This window comes from Zea mays, chromosome 4 (genome assembly GCF_902167145.1).
Source record: "Zea mays cultivar B73 chromosome 4, Zm-B73-REFERENCE-NAM-5.0, whole genome shotgun sequence".
NCBI classification, from domain to species: Eukaryota; Viridiplantae; Streptophyta; class Magnoliopsida; order Poales; family Poaceae; genus Zea; species Zea mays.
The window spans coordinates 217132651-217145747 of NC_050099.1; the positions used below are offsets into that span (position 1 = coordinate 217132651).

The 13097-nt window shown below is 51.6% G+C and overlaps 1 long non-coding RNA gene across 6 annotated transcripts; it reads right to left on the reverse strand.

Annotated features, from left to right (window-relative positions):
• Positions 1-685: 685 nt before the first annotated feature.
• LOC103654598 (uncharacterized) lies at positions 686-4310 on the reverse strand. 6 transcript variants are annotated; one of them, XR_004857954.1, is made up of 7 exons: positions 4005-4310; positions 2333-2357; positions 2176-2222; positions 1869-1909; positions 1286-1311; positions 1109-1183; positions 758-1032 (listed from the first exon to the last, which is right to left on the reverse strand). It is a non-coding gene; the product is annotated as an uncharacterized lncRNA (long non-coding RNA). The 6 variants fall into 6 exon arrangements; XR_004857953.1 differs by lacking the exon at positions 4005-4310 and having other exon boundaries at positions 1869-1905; positions 2333-3900; XR_004857951.1 differs by lacking the exon at positions 4005-4310 and having other exon boundaries at positions 2333-3900.
• Between the last annotated feature and the right edge of the window lie 8787 nt (positions 4311-13097).

Below are 13097 nucleotides of genomic sequence, written 5' to 3' on the forward strand. Positions count from 1 at the left end.
TCCTTCAGCTTCAGTTTCCCTTCCTTCAGCGTCCAAGCGGTGGCTGCGCCGGAGTTTGTCGTACATAGCGGCGCATGCGGCCAGTGTTTGTTCGGGGTTTCCAAATAAGAAACATGGACTCATCTTTGGCTTTGGTTTATGAAAATGACTCACAAGTCAGATCTATGGAAAAAATATTATGGAGAATAAATGCCACACATGCAAAAAAGGAATTTAAGTTGAAAATATTATTCAAACAAAAGAAATTGCATGCAAGACTCTTCTTAAATACTACTCTCTCCATCCAAAAATATAACTCAAAAATCTCGGTGACACTTATCTATTACTATACATTGTGTAAGGGTAGCAGATGGGCTTCAGAAGAGATGTAGTAGATGTTTTTACTATAATATATATATAGAGAGAGACCTACGATTGGTTGCTAAAACGGCCTTCAGCGACCAACGGTTGGTTTTAGCGACCCATAAGGATGGTCGCTGTAAGTGCCGTCGCTAAAGGCTTTAGCGACCGACATCTTTTTAGCGACCGACCGTCAGTTGCTAATATTGTATATTTAGCGACCAACCGCGGGTTGCTGTACTATAGATTTAGCAACCAACCGTAAGTCGTCATAGTATACATTTAGCAACCAACAGAAAGTCGCCCTTTTTACAGTTGTTATTAATAATAATATACATTTAATTAAGCACCACAAATCACTGATTTTTATACACAAATCATAAAGACATACACAGTTAATCAGTATACCACAGTCATAGATCCATCACATAAACACAAAAGCACCACAATTATATATTCACAAAAGCATCACAATTATAATATCATTCACAACTAGATCACTAATGTTTCATATCACTCCAACTATTGTTCAAAAGCCCACAACTATATCACTCTAGCTGCTCCAGAGCTGATCAGTCACAAAAGCACCAAAGCTACACTAATGCTTCAAGCAGTTCAAAAGCCTTCAGACAACCACTCCAGCTTCTTGTATCCTCCTGTTTTAAGGTACAAGCTTTCTTTGTCCAGAACACCCTAGAAAAAAGTACATCAAATTAGTATATTGTTGCTGCATTTGCAAATAAAAATACATTTTTGATGCCTTATCTACCTCCACTAGATGGTGTTGCAGCCTTATGCACCAACTTCAGCTGGTGCAATCATTAAGTTGCTGGCTCATATAAATCTAAACATAAACAAGATAAGATATAAACAGAAATATACATATGAACTAATAACTCCCTGGAAGGAACTTGAATGACTTCTTCATGACAACAAGCTAGCGTACTTCCAAGGCACCCTGAGCGTTGAACACTTGGACCACAAAACAAGAGTCTCATATTAATTATAGTATGAACTATGAGCAAAGTAAATTTCTAACAGCTATAGAAAAAATGAAAGATAAACTGGGCCAATATCCATCTAATAAGCCAATCAATATCACTCCGATCACTTAGATATGATGAATGCATGCTCTATATCTTCAACCAACCAAATAACGAATAATGCCACAAGCAACAAAATATGGAAGAAAACACACGAATAACATTAAGCCAATGTAGCAAAAGAACAGAGACAAACAAGGAAAATGGCATGTCGGACACTTAATGGAAGCATGCTAACAGAAACACTACTTTCCACAATAACAGACGCCATATCAACCCTATATGACAACCTACTCGCCGATAGTTAATGTTTGATGTTTCCACATTTTTATTTCAGCATTCAAAACATCTAGAGAACCCATCTAGTTCTAGGCAAAGAAAACTCCAGGAGCTCCTTTATTTTAGCATTCCAAACATCTAAAGAACCAAAATAGAAAAATCAAACTCCAGGCGCAAGCAGTCCAGTAAATAACACATAAATTTTACCTTCAGTTGTCTCCCAAGCAACGCCTCCGACAAAAATCTTTCTGAAAAAGAAAAGGTATTAGGTCTCCTGCTAAACTATATCCTTGAAATTCAGAACAAATACAATTACCCTAAAGCCCAAATGTATGATTAGATAATCAATACTATAATTCTGTGCCTAACAAGACTCGGCTTTGAGTTGGTGATTAAGAAAACATTCAGCATTTCTTTTTATTTATATTATAATGACATATACAAACCTAAATTTCACATACCAAAAAAATAAAAACTACTTTGTAGTAGGAAGCGAATATGATTGCAGACTTACTTGTTCAACACCCCTTAGTACAAGTTTAGCAATTAGAGAAAGAATATCTGAAATGAACATTACAAGAAATAGAAAATTCAGAATTCAGTTTCTAGGAATTAGGATAGAAAAATCATAATACAAATGGTTTTCTTCAAATTGATAAAAGAAGGATTACCTTTCTCGGAGAAAGAACGCATAGCCTGCTTAAAAACATGACTTGTAATGAGACTTTATTAAGTTGTAGGAACAGGAAAATAAGTTATTAATTTCTCTAATTTTTCAGAGAAAAAACAAAACAATTATCAGTGAACTAAGCTCTAAAATAAAAAAGACAATTGGTTTAACCGAGGCTGAACTGCTTGGCATTAAGCTTAAAGAGGTGGAGTTTGTCCACTGTAATAGAGAATAGATCGTGTAATAGGGTTGATCATGAATTAGTCCAGCATGCATGTAAACAACTTACATCGACTGTGTGACACCAATGACAGGATCATCCCATGGCTTAAGGAGTTGAGCCGGCTTCTACACTGATTTCAGATGTCTATGAAATTTAGAACTATGTAATAGTATAGCTGGTCCTGCTCTTTTTCTGTACCTTAAGGGTACATTATTTAGATTCAAACATTTTCCTATGAAAATTTCGGATGTCTATGTAATTTAAAACTTTGTAATAGCTTTCAGTACTTTAAGGGTATATTATTTAGATTCAAACAACAAAGAAGGCACAATACCTAAAATAACTAAGTAGTTGTAAGTTATGACAATGATTGACATATATGGTGAAATTGATGAGGAATAGGTGAATTGAACTTGACAGAAAGTTAAGACAATTTCTCATGAGCCCCTTTGCAGAAAGTTATATTTGGCTTGTTATCATTGCAGAATATTTAACTACATCCACATATATGCCACTTGCAGAAACAATTGCAGAATAATTGCAGAATCATTGCATAAGACAATTGAAATAACTTGACAGAAAGAAGGAACAATTGCAGAAAGTTATTGCCACTTGCCGTGAGCCCCTTTGCATAATTTGGAAAGTATATTTGGCTTGTTATCATTGCAGAATATTTAACTACATCCACAGATTCTGCTTTTTGAGCTTGCCACTATTTTTTTTACTTTCTAGTATATTTTTGTTGTTAGCTCATGAATCGTGTTTCTCCAACTTACTTCATTATTCTTTGTGGCAGTTGAAAAATCCTCCAGCCAAAACAGGCTCTGGGCCTTCAAGAAAGGTATGCATGTACAATCAGATTCAGAAACTAGTGTAAAAAACACTAAAGCTCTAAACTTCATCATTTGTTGCATTCTAGCTTTGCTAATGTGTTGTGTACATGTTTCCCTGAGTTTACTTCCCATCATATTATGATTGCCTCACACCCCTCAATTCATGTTGATTCAAGCTGCCATGAGAAAATTAGGCGGATTATGTTTATACTTGATTATATGTATTCTTATGTATTATAGAAGTACAAAGCAGAGTATAGTAGTATTAGTGTATTACTGCTGGTATAGGATTAATTTTTTTTTGCATAACAACAGTTATAGAAGCTGCTACTTATCCTATGTCCCCTCTAATCCAAAAGGGGAATTGTTTAACCAAACTTAACCCCACCCAACCCCAACCAAAACAGAGAAGAAGGAAATTGCTTCGTAGGTGAAGCAAAACCCTAGCAGATTAGTACAAAACCTAATATGCCTGATTGAAACAAGCAAGAAGTAAAAATGGTAGCAGAGGGAACACCATCAGAGCATGTCCTCCAGTAGGCGAGCAAAGCATCCCGTCTCCCTAAGGTAAGCGTGAGGGTAGAGCTCTAGGAGTTGTAAGGGTAAGGGGCCGGTACCTTGCCGCTCCCAGACTTCGGCCATGGAGGAAGTGACAGAGGTATTCTTGAAGAACCCGCACGTGAAGCACGTATAGGGCCTCCAAACTTCGGCGTCGATGACCTAGGCGTCACTGAGCACGTGGTCGCTGGTCGGCGGTGAAGGGAGGCCAGTGGTCAGAGACCGTCCCCCAGGGCGAGGCGCCCTGGTGGAGCGGGCGGAGCACGGGCGACTACAGGGACGGGGGCGACGACGACGATGTCGGGAGGAGACAGGGACGACGTGGGAGGGAGAGTTTCAGTGACGGCGGCTGTGCTTGTGTTTGGTGCGTGGAATAGGGTTTGGTTTGTTTAGTAGGCCTTTAGATGGGCTTTGGTGAGTAAATAAGAAACACAAAAATCACGTACCCTTATAGCGACCCAATATCAGTCACACACTTACCTCTATAGCGACCGACCATAAGTCGTTAAATTTCTAGACTTTTAGCGACCCACAGACCGTCGCTATAAACGCATTTAGCGACCAACCGTCGGTCCATAACTTTTAGCGACCAACCGTCGGTCCCTAATAAGGGTCGCTAAAGATCAACCGTCGTGTAGTAGAGAGGTGTTATCTTGGAACCTTGCAACCTAGATTTGAGTCCTACTCTCATTTTTGTTTCTCATAATTCCACGTGGCTGGGTAGGCGCCAGGTGGGAGATGACGCAAAAGGAAAATATATTAATCTCTACTACTTATTAAGTATGCAAGAGTAGTCGGCCATTCCGCGTTCTGCTCATTCCGTGTTCTGCCTTTCCGATTCCCTCCTCCCGGCGCACAGTTCATTCCCATGTTTTGTCACCATTCTATTTCTATCATTCTCATTCCCCTCCCACAAAGCCCATTCACATTTCCTCGTACAGCCGACGCCTAGCTAAAATTAAAAAAAAATACACATGGCCTCAAAGGGATTCGAACCCATGACCTCTCAAGCAAATGCTAGCGGTAGCTACCACTACACCACATGTGTGTTTATGTCTACATCTATAACATCTCTACTACTTATTAAGTATGCAAGAGTAGTCGGCCATTCCGCGTTCTGCCTTTCCGATTCCCTCCTCCCGGCGCACAGTTCATTCCCATGTTCTGTCACCATTCTATTTCTATCATTCTCATTCCCCTCCCACAAAGCCCATTCCCATTCCCCCGTACAGCCGACGCCTAGCTAAAATTAAAAAAATACACATGGCCTCAAAGGGATTCAAACCCATGACCTCTCAAGCAAATGCTAGCGGTAGCTACAACTACACCACATGTGTGTTTATGTCTACATCTATAACAGAAAACACATCTACTACATCTCTCCCCAAGCCCACCTGCTACCCTTGCACAATGCGTAGTAGTAGATAAGTATCACCGAAATTCTTGAATTATATTTTTGGATGAAGGGAGTAGTATTTAAAGAAGAGTCTTGCATGCAATTTCTTTTGTTTGAATAATGTTTTCAACTTAAATTCTTTTTTTGCATGCGTGAAATTTATTCTTCGTAATATTTTTCCATGGATCTGACTTGTGAGTCATTTTTATAAACCAACGTCAAACATGAATTCATGTTTCTTACTTGAAAACTCCGAACAAACACCATTAGCAGGAGGCACTCGCGTTGGGGTCGCTCATCGACGACAAGAAGAAACTTGGCAACTGCCAGTTCGACCTCTAGAAACAGTCCTACGTGGCCGCATGTGCCGCTATGTACGACAAGCTCCGGCTCAGCTGCCGCATGGACGCGGTGCAGAGCGGCTGCTCCGCGTTGTCCATCATCAAGCAGGAGGACCTCATGGTCGTCGCCAACATCGGCGACTCTCGGGTTGTTCTATGCACCGCATTCGACGACGACGACATCACGTCATCCACCTGAAGCCCAACCTGCCACATAAGTCGCTACTGACTGGCCATGAATTCTTGTGCGCTGAGACGATGGTCGTTGCTGACGTTGTATGAGTATCCTTAAACACGATGTATGTATAGGAGTAGCGCATCCGGTGGTGCAACGGCCAGGGGTACTACCTTGCTGATGAGCCCGGGGTGCACTTCGTTTTACAGCACAACCAAGAGTCATCAGTACTCGGTATGTCGCGCGCGTTCGACGACTACTATATCGAGGACTGTGGCGTCATCTTGGTGCCAGAGGTGACGCAGGGAGGACCGACAACAATGACCAGTTCGTCATTCTCGCCACTGTTGGGGTAGCTTTTGTCCCGACTTGCCTTTAATTCTCTTCGCAAACACACACTTGCCTTTTTGTTTAAGCAAAAGCGTACGGTGATACGTGTCTGATGACTCACGATGTATGAGGAAATTTCTTCCGGTATGTGTGGAATGTGCTCTCCAATGATGAGACCATGCAAATCGTAACATATATCGAAGTCTGCATGATACTGATGGTTGCAATGTAGTGGTGAAACAGATAGATTATAAATAACAAAATTTAAGGTCGGGGACCATAATTAGGGGTACCCTCAAGACTCCTAAATCTCAGCTGGTAACCCCCATCAGCACAAAGCTGCAAAGGCCTGATGGGTGCGACTAAGTCAAGGATCGGTCCATTCGAGGGACGCGATCACGCCTCGCCCGAGCCCAGCCTCGGGCAAGGGCAGCCGACCCCGGAGGATTTACGTCTCGCCCGAGGACCCCCTCCAGCAACGGACACACCTTCGGCTCGCCCGAGGCCCACTCTTCACCAAGAAGCAACCTTGGCCAAATCGCCACGCCAACCGACCAAATCGCAGGGGCATTTAATGCAAAGGTGGCCTGACACCTTTATCCTGACGCGCGCCCTCCAGTTGACAGAGCCGAAGTGACCGTAGTCACTTCGTCGCTCCACTGACCAGCCTGACTAGAGGACAGCACCGCCTATGCCGCTCTGACTGCTGTGCCACTCGACAGAGTGAGGCTGACAGCAGCCAAGTCCGGCCTCAGGCGCCATAGGAAACTCCGCTTCGCCCGAACCCAGGGCTCGGACTCGGGCTCAGCCCCGGAAGACGACGAACTCCGCTTCGCCCGACCCCAGGGCTCGGACTCGGGCTCAGCCTCGGAAGACGACGAACTCCGCTTCACCCGACCCCAGGGCTCGGACTCGGGCTCAGCCCCGGAAGACGACGAACTCCGCTTCACCCGACCCCAGGGCTCGAACTCGGGCTCAGCCCCGGAAGATGACGAACTCCGCTTCGCCCGACCCCAGGGCTCGGACTCGGGCTCAGCCCCGGAAGACGACGAAGTCCGCTTCGCCCGACCCCAGGGCCCGGACTCAAGCTCAGCCCCGGAAGACGATGAACTCCGCTTCGCCCGACCCCAAGGCTCGGACTCAGCCCTGGCCTCAGCCGACGGTCTCCACCTCGCCCGACCCAGGGGCTCGGACTCGACCTCGGCCTTGGAAGACAGACTCGACTTTGACCTCGGAGGAGCCTCCGCCTCGCCCAACCCAGGGCTCGGACCGACCACGTCATGGGAGTCGCCATCATTACCCTACCCCAAGCTGGCTCAGGCTACGGGGAACAAGACCGGCGTCCCATCTGGCTCGCTCCGCTCAACAAGTAATGATGGCGCCCCGCACGCTCTATGACGATGGCGGCTCTCAGCCCCCTTACGGAAGCAAGAAGACGTCAGCAAGGACTCGACAGCCCCGACAGCTGTCCTTCCGTCAGGCTCCAGCGCTCCTCCGACGGCCACGACACCACACGAACCGGGTGCCAAAACCTCTCTGGCTGCCACGATGGCATGTACTTAGGGCACTAGCTCTCCTCCGCTAGACACGTTAGCACACTGCTACACCCCCCATTGTACACCTGGATCCTTTCCTTACGCCTATAAAAGGAAGGACCAGGGCCCTCTTATAGAGGGTTGGCCGCGCGGAGAAGGACGGGACGGCGCTCGCGCAGGGCCGCTCGCTCCCTCCCGCGTGGACGCTTGTAACCCCCTACTGCAAGCGCACCCGACCTAGGCGCGAGACAAACACGAAGGCCGCGGGTTTCACCTCTCACGCCTGTCTCCCTCCGGCTCCTCTTCCCCCCTTCGCGCTCCGTCTCGCGCCGACCCATCTGGGCTGGGGCACGCGGCGACAATTTACTCGTCGGCCCAGGGACCCCCCGGGTTCGAAACACCGACAGTTGGCGCGCCAGGGAGGGGCCTGCTGCGTGTTGACGAACAGCTTCCCGTCAAGCTCCAGATGGGCAGTCTCCAGCAACCTTTCCAGCCCGGGACGGTGCTCCATTTCGGGAGTCTTGAGTTCATGTCCCTCGACGGCAGCTACGACATGATACTCCTTCCCCCGCCGCACGACAGCGACAATGACGGCCGACAACCCGCCCGCCGGCGGCGGAATTAATGACGTCTTCCCTGCGTGGTGGAAGAACAACATTCGAGCTCGCCCTGTCCCCTCCCCCGCCGACGGAGGAGGAGGCGGGGCAACCAAGGCCAAGCAGGAGGCGGCACCTCGTTGGCTGTCGAGCGAGTCGACGGCGCCGGCACCCCAACGGGGGGTACGTCGGGCATCGACCTCGCGTCTGAGACGAAGACGAGCGCCGTCTCCCCGCAACACGCCAACCCCAAGCAAACGGACGACGCCAGCACGCTCGCAAATGACTTGCTGGGCGTCACCCTCGTACCTGAGACGGCGGTGCGGTCTACCCCTGACGTGACTTCGTCACCGCCCGTCGACCAAGAGGTACCGACCGATTCCCATCTCACTCCTTTTGGATTCAGCCTCGACCCACCAAGCGACTTCGCTTTGGTGGACGCTTTCATAGAGGCGAGTCCAAACCCTCTAGGGTATCGTGTGCAGTCACCCTGGGACCGGCTGATGGCTGTCTCGACCTACGGGCCCTCGGGGTCCGAGGAAGATGACGAGCCCGACTTTGGTTGGGATTTCTCCGGACTTGGTAACCCCAGCGCCATGCAGGACTTTATGACCGCGTGCGACTACTGCCTTTCCGACTGTTCCGACGGTAGCCGCAGCCTCGGCGACGAGGACTGTGGCCCAAGTCGTGAATGTTTCCACGTCGATCTAGGGGGTCCCGATGAAGGCAACCATCTTGGTGTGCCGGAGAGCGGTGACCTCCCTAGGCCTGTGCCTCGCGTTGACATCCTTCGGGAGCTAGCTGTGGTCCCCGTCCCGTCAGGGGGTCATGACCCACAACTCGAGCAAATCCGCGAGAGGCAGGCCAGGCTCGACGAGGGAGCAGGAACACTTGAGCCGTTCCGCTGGGACAATGGGCAGGAATGGGCGGGCCAACCTCTGGCCGGAGAAGTGCGTCATCTACCCCAGGGCATCCAGCACCGCGTCGCCGATGATGTCAGGGGAAGGCCGCCACCGGTTTCCAGTGGGGTCGGCCAGAACTTGGCTGCAGCGGCAATGCTTCTCCGCGCGATGCTGGAGCCATCAACCACCGAGGGGAGGCGTATCCTGGGAGAGCTCAAGAATCTCCTGGAGGACGTCGCGGTCCGACGGGCCGAAAGCTCCGCCTCCCAAAGGCAGGGGTACCCCTCGGAACATCGCGCCGCGACTTCCCGATTCATGCGGGAAGCCTCGGTCAACACCGGGCGCACGCGCAACACAGCGCCTGCGGCCCCGGGTCACCTCGGCAACGAGCACCATCACCGCAACCGTCGGGCCCACCTCGACGAGAGGGTGCGCCGAGGCTACCACCCCAGGCGTGGGGGATGCTACGACAGCGGGGAGGATCGGAGTCCCTTGCCCGAACCACCCGGTCTGTAGGCTTTCAGCCGCGCCATACGACGGGCGCCGTTCCCGACCCGGTTCCGAACCCCGACTACTATCACAAAGTACTCGGGGGAGACGAGACCGGAACTGTGGCTCGCGGACTACCGGCTGGCCTGCCACCTGGGTGGAACGGACGATGACAACCTCATCATCCGCAACCTCCCCCTGTTCCTCTCCGATACCGCTCGGGCCTGGTTGGAGCACCTGCCTCCGGGGCAGATCTCCAACTGGGACGACCTGGTCCAAGCCTTCGCCGGCAATTTCCAGGGCACGTACGTGCGCCCTGGAAACTCCTGGGATCTCCGAAGCTGCCGATAGCAGCCGGGAGAGTCTCTCCGGGACTACATCCGGCGATTCTCGAAGCAGCGCACCGAGCTACCCAACATCACCGATTCGGATGTCATCGGCGCGTTCCTCGCCGGCACTACCTGTCGCGACCTGGTGAGCAAGCTGGGTCGCAAGACCCCCACCAGGGCAAGCGAGCTGATGGACATCGCCACCAAGTTCGCCTCTGGCCAGGAGGCGGTTGAGGCCATCTTTCGGAAGGACAAGCAGCCCCAGGGCCGCCCACCGGAAGATGTCCCCGAGGCGTCAACTCAGCGCGGTGCCAAGAAGAAAGGCAAGAAGAAGTCGCAAGCGAAACGCGGCACCGCTGATGCGGACCTTGTCGCCGCCGCCGAGTACAAGAACCCTCAGAAACCTCCCGAAGGTGCCAACCTCTTCAACAAGATGCTCAAGGAGCCGTGCCCCTATCATCAGGGGCCCGTCAAGCACACCCTTGAGGAGTGCGCCATGCTTCGGCGCCACTTTCATAAGGCCGGGCCACCCGCGGAGGGTGGCAGGGCTCGCGACAATGATAAGAAGGAAGATCACAAGGCGGGAGAGTTTCCCGAGGTCCACGACTGCTTCATGATCTACGGTGGACAAGTGGCGAACGCCTCGACTCGGCACCGCAAGCAAGAACGTCGGGAGGTCTGCTCGGTAAAGGTGGCGGCGCCAGTCTACCTAGATTGGTCCGACAAGCCCATCATTTTCGACCAAAACGACCACCCCGACCGCGTGCCGAGCCCGGGGAAATACCCGCTCGTCGTCGACCCCGTCATCGGCAACGTCAGGCTCACCAAGGTCCTCATGGACGGAGGCAGCAGCCTCAACATCATCTACGCCGAGACCCTCGGACTCCTGCGGATCGATCTGTCCTCCGTCCGGGCAGGCGCTGCGCCTTTCCACGGGATCATCCCCGGGAAGCGCGTCCAGCCCCTCGGACGACTCGATCTACCCGTCTGCTTTGGGACACCCTCCAACTTCCGAAGGGAGACCCTCACGTTCGAGGTGGTCGGGTTTCGGGGAACCTACTACGCAGTGCTGGGGAGACCATGCTACGCCAAGTTCATGGCCGTCCCCAACTACGCCTACCTCAAGCTCAAGATGTCGGGCCCCAACGGGGTCATCACCGTCGACCCCACGTACCGACACGCGTACGAATGCGACGTGGAGTGCGTGGAGTACGCCGAGGCCCTCGCCGAATCCGAGGCCCTCATCGCCGACCTGGAGAGCCTCTCTAAGGAGGCGCCAGACGTGAAGCGCCACGCCGGCAACTTCGAGCCAGCGGAGACGGTTAAATCCGTCCCCCTCGACCCCAGCAGCGATGCCTCCAAGCAGATCCGGGTCGGCTCCGAGCTCGATCCCAAATAGGAAGCAGTGCTCGTCGACTTTCTCCGCGCAAACGCCGACGTTTTCGCGTGGAGTCCCTCGGACATGCCCGGCATACCGAGGGATGTCGCCGAGCACTCGCTGGATATCCGAGCTGGAGCCCGACCTGTGAAGCAGCCTCTTCGCCGATTCGATGAAGAAAAGTGCAGAGCCATAGGCGAGGAGATCCACAAGCTAATGGCGGCAGGGTTCATCAAAGAGGTATTCCATCCCGAATGGCTTGTCAACCCTGTGTTTGTGAGAAAGAAAGGAGGGAAATGGCGGATGTGTGTAGACTACACCGGTCTGAACAAAGCATGTCCGAAAGTTCCCTACCCTCTGCCTCGCATCGATCAAATCGTGGATTCCACTGCTGGGTGCGAAACCCTGTCTTTCCTCGATGCCTACTCGTGGTATCACCAGATCAGGACGAAAGAGTCCGACCAGCTCGCGACTTCTTTCATCACACCCTTCGGCATGTACTGCTATGTTACCATGTCGTTTGGTTTGAGCAATGCGGGTGCAACGTACCAACGGTGCATGAACCACGTGTTCGGCGAACACATTGGCCGAACGGTCGAGGCCTACGTCGATGACATCGTAGTAAAGACGAGGAAAGCCTCCGACCTCCTTTCCGACCTTGAAGCGACATTCCGATGTCTCAAGGCGAAAGGCGTGAAGCTCAATCCCGAGAAGTGTGTCTTCGGGGTTCCCCAAGGCATGCTCTTGGGGTTCATCATCTCCGAGCGGGGCATCGAGGCCAACCCGGAGAAGATCGCGGCCATCACCAGCATGGGGCCCATCAAGGACTTGAAAGGCGTAAAGAGAGTCACGGGATGCCTTGCGGCTCTGAGCCGTTTCATCTCGCGCCTCGGCGAAAGAGGTCTGCCTCGGTACCGCCTCTTAAGGAAGGCCGAGTGCTTCACTTGGACCCCTGAGGCCGAGGAAGCCCTCGGGAACCTGAAGGCGCTCCTCACGAACGCGCCCATCTTGGTGCCCCCCGCTGCCGGAGAAGCCCTCTTGATCTACGTCGCCGCGACCACTCAGGTGGTTAGCGCCGCGATTGTGGTTGAGAGACGAGAAGAGGGGCATGCATTGCCTGTCCAGAGGCCAGTCTACTTCATCAGTGAGGTACTGTCCGAGACCAAGATCCGCTACCCACAAATTCAGAAGCTGATGTACGCGGTGATCCTAACGCGGCGGAAGTTGCGACACTACTTCGAGTCTCATCCGGTAACTGTGGTGTCATCCTTCCCCCTGGGGGAGATCATCCAGTGCCGAGAGGCCTCGGGTAGAATTGCAAAGTGGGCGGTGGAAATCATGGGCGAGACGATCTCGTTCGCCCCTCGGAAGGCCATCAAGTCCCAGGTCTTGGCGGACTTTGTGGCTGAATGGGTCGACACCCAGCTCCCAACAGCTCCGATCCAACCGGAACTCTGGACCATGTTCTTCGACGGGTCGCTGATGAAGACAGGAGCAGGCGCAGGCCTGCTCTTCATCTCGCCCCTCGGGAAGCACCTACGCTATGTGCTACGCCTCCATTTCCCGGCGTCCAACAATGTGGCCGAGTACGAGGCTCTGGTCAACGGGTTGCGCATCGCCATCGAGCTAGGGGTCCGACGCCTCGACGCTCGTGGTGACTCGCAGCTCGTCATCGACCAAG